Source organism: Arachis duranensis, chromosome 10 (genome assembly GCF_000817695.3).
Source record: "Arachis duranensis cultivar V14167 chromosome 10, aradu.V14167.gnm2.J7QH, whole genome shotgun sequence".
NCBI lineage: Eukaryota > Viridiplantae > Streptophyta > Magnoliopsida > Fabales > Fabaceae > Arachis > Arachis duranensis.
Genome location: NC_029781.3, coordinates 92,215,113 through 92,219,604, shown reverse-complemented (window position 1 = coordinate 92,219,604; position 4,492 = coordinate 92,215,113).

The following is a 4,492-nucleotide window of genomic DNA, read 5'->3' as shown; positions in this document are numbered from 1 at the left end:
GTTCAAAAAGATAAAAGTCAAGTACATTAAATACATACCAGGAAACAATAAAATGAAACACTAATAACTAAAGATTCAGGTAGTCCTCGTCATTGTCATTAGTCTCGTGGCCCTGAAAAAGCGGTACAAAAGGCGGTAATATCTGTGTGCCATCAGTATGGATGATGGAAGCGGCGTGCATCTGGATTAGTACACCTCTATCTGAGTCTCCATCTGCTGAAGCCACTCCAGCTGCTCTCTCCACTCCAGCTTGAGGTCATCAGTGTCCATCACGTGTGTGAGGATCTCCTGATACCTCTCCCGATAATCGTTCAGCTCCTGAGCCTGCTGGTGAAAGCTGTGTTGGAGTTCCTGTACCTGCAGTCTCAAATCTACGTCTTCCTCGGGTTTGACGGATCAACTGGTAGCAGAGCCTAACGACGGCCTCGACGTGGAGGTGCGGAGGTTGCTGACGAAGAACAACCCCAATCCATATATACGGTTCTTGTACGGTGCTAAGGCGGTCTCGTGCCAAATTGCATCGAGATCGACAACTGAAGCAACAGAGCCATTGACGATGTCCTTCCCACTTTGCTGAGATTGTTGAGACGTGGCCTCCACTCTCTGCGTGTAGGATTCCTATGTAACACAGTACGACAGCTATACAATTAACCTCCAATAATTTTATACCTGAAGATCAGATGTATGTTTACTCACATAATGGTCTTGAAACTGCTGATCAGCAAATCTCTCTTTGTTCTCCTTTTTCGTATGGGTGTACCTGAACGTCTTCGCCAATGTCACCTTGCGATCCAACAAATTCGACTACACATATTGCATTGAAACAATATGATTAAGATGATGCCTAGTAGAAGATATGTAAGAGAATATAGCTTAGTTATTAACAAAATTAAAGACACTACATACCAGCCCTTAGTCTTCATGAAAGTCGCTAAGTCGCCGGTATACTTGGACGACCTGGCTGATATCTTGTTAGCTATATTAGTGAGACGCCGATTCTTGAACCCCTCATCGGTCTCCCAATGAACTAACGGAGCCTTCGTTATTTTCGGTCGGAACTAGGCTGTTAGGTGGCCCTGCTCCTGACGAATATCGTCTATCATCTACTGTAGCCGTTGACTAATTCGACGGTCGTATATCTTCCTGATGGTAAGATCGTGCTCAGCGTCCCATATAAAGTGCAACTACAAAAAGAAACTTTGAAATTAGTTAATCAAAATATAAGATATAAACTAGCTAGAAAGGTTTGAAATTAAAAAAAAAATAATTACTGCCCACATCTGAAACCATCGCTCTTTGGTCTCAGAGGGGATCTTCTTGTAGTTGGGCCAGGGATGGTCGTACATCAACTTGATGATGTTGGTCATCTCCTGAGTACAAGCGTTGTTGTTCGGCACAAACCTATCAACAATCCACAAACAAAATAATATGGCAATTCCATAAACAAGAATCAATAACCATACACTTTCAGCAATAACATAATCAGGAAAGCAAGAAATTAAACACTTTCAAGCAATCAAACATAAATCCACTAAACAAAAATCAATAACCAGATACTTTCAGCAATAACAATGATCAGGAAATAGGAATCATTTTCAATCAACCAAACTTAAATCCACTAAACAAGAATCAATAATCAGATACTTTCAGCAATAACAATGATCAGGAAACAGAAAACACTTTTAGGCAATCAACATCCATTTACTCCCGCACATACCCTGGTGTGGATGCCACAGATATCTCCTGCATCTGGAGCATCATACGGGGCGGGAACTCGACCGGATGCCTAGTATGCGACACCACCATCTTACAACTTAGTATGTTGCTGACCTCATCACGGCCTCCGGTAACCCCTCCATCAGATCCACCGTCTCACCCTCAGCCTCAGTTACATCAATACGCCACAGTTCCGTACTCTGGAGGCTATTACATCCCACCTCTGCCATCCCATCCGCAGTAGTCACATGATTCTATTATCCAGCCCATGCCTATGGGAGACCCTCGACCTACCCGACCTCAGTGCCTGACTCAACCTCCACCATGTGGTACCGGGCACCGGCGCCACTATCAGGATGTCCACCATTGCTGATGTGTTATGTTTATTAGGGCAAGTAGCTTGTTTTCATTCTTATGAAAGTTGTATTGTATAATGTTGTTGTTTATTACACTCTAGTTGTTTATTATAGTTATATGATTTTTTTATATGTAGTCACACGTACCCGCTGATAGCCGGACATGGAAGGAACCTTGCGACCAACCATCGAACGACTCTAAGCCTCTAACCCCTCCACGACAAGCACGGAAGCCCGCCTATCACAATGAGTAACATGCATCTTCGAGATACCTACTTTGTTCTTCTCAATGGCTACCATCAACCTCTGGGAGAAGCGGTTTCCAGAAACCAGCTGTGACTGCGCCTCCCTACCCTTTGTGACGAACAACTTTTGCAAATGTTAGTACGTGATGTGCACAATTGAAGAAATTGGTAAGTATCGTGTACCCTTGAGAACTGCATTGATGCACTCCGATAGATTTGTTGTCATGTGACCAAACCGCCGACCATTGTCGCAGTGTTGTAGCCATATCTCTTTGTTGAAACGACTAGCCCAGTCCGCCATCCCCAGAGACACTCCTCTCAAGACATCCATGTACCACTCATACCCAGCCTTGTTTGGACTATAAGCGGCGTTTATAATGTACCTCTTACCCCTGGCTGACTTAAAATGAGTCATGAAGTTCGTGGCCATGTGTCTAATACACTAAGTGTGGAACGCCCGAGGAGGATGCCAACCACTATCATCGGCACTGAGTGCAGTCTTGATGGCATGCGATCTGTCGGAGATAACCAACAAACCTTCTTGTGGGGGGGGTGACATGGCGTCTCAGATTAGTAAGGAAGAACGACCATGACGCGGTACTCTTGGACTCCATAATGGCAAAAGCAATAGGCAGGATATTGCTGTTGTCGTCTTGTGCCACCGTAGTAAGCAACACCCCACCGTATCTGCCATATAGATGCTTGTCATCGACGAAAACAAATGGCTTGCAATACTTGAAAGCCTCGACACATGATGGAAAAGCCCAAAATACTTTATCAAACATGCTATAGTCGTGGACCAGAAGATGTCCATCGTAGTACGGTACGGCCCGTAGCTCACAAATAGTTCCCAAGAAACAACTCTACAAAGACTGAAGTAGTTTTAGCACCTTATTGTATGACTCCTCCCAAGCCCCATAGATCTGAGCAATTGCCTACTGTTTCGCCATCCAAACCTTTCTGTAGGAGGGTTTGAAGTGATAGCTCTATCGGATCGTACCTTGCAGGACAAGAATACTAACGGAGGGGTTGGACTGTATTAACAGCAATATGATCTTGTAGATGAGACTGCTATCCAACTGTCGATGGTCCTGGGACATGGTGGGTGTTAAACAAGTGTGTGCTCCACCAACCCTCTGGACCTCCTTGACGAAATAAAATAGCCATGTTTCAGCCATTGTTCAAAACTACTTAACATATGGCAACCATAAATGAGTAAATATGCCTCAATTTAACTTGAAATCACCAGTATTCGATGTTCTGTCGAGGGGCAACACGGAGACTCCATGGACATCCATTTGCAGCTTGACGACATTGCACATGGTACTACAATCGATCCGATTCGATCACCCAATACTCAATACTCCTGCGAATTCTGTAGTTCTTCACACCCTGTATCACTGCATCTCGACAGTTGAATATGTGGCTGACCCGAAACTCTACCCCACCATCTAGATTGTAATCCTCTTCCCCCGTGTTAGAAAATGGAGTTTTCTAATGCATGGCGTCCAAATCCAATGTATGACAGTGACTTGATACATCTGATAGGACCGAAATTAGGTGGGGGGAGCCAAAACATAATGCACTGTTGTCCCGAATGGTGTCTCCAGTACAAACTCCTCCTCATCACCCCCTTCAGAAGAATCACTATCGGCACTATCAACAACGTACTCTTCGTCAGAGTCTTCCTCACCCACCTCCATGTCCTCCACTGAAATGGCGACATGAATGGGTGGTGGTGCAAGAGGTCGATCGTCTTGTACATAGGTCGAGTGTACAGAACCACCACGACCATCTCCAACCTTGGTGGAAAGCTCCATCACTTGTTTTGCCATGATTCTCCCATTAATGTCGAACATGAGTCGCACATGCTCATCCCCTAGAAGTCGAAATAATCGAAATCGGAAAAATCCATTACCCAACGGTGCCAGCAACTTATACCCACCCTTTTGACTTCCCTCGTTTCTGTGCCACCAAGGTTGCTCAAAATCAAACTCTTCAACTCGGATAACGAACTCACACGCTGAGTGCGCAATAGTATCGGATTCTCACACTCAAATATCATCCCATTGTCGTCATTTCTCATACGACAATTAGGATAAATACACACAACTATGTATACGCTATTATTACCCATTGTTGCCTTCTTTTTGTGAGAAAAACAGGACAGAAGAA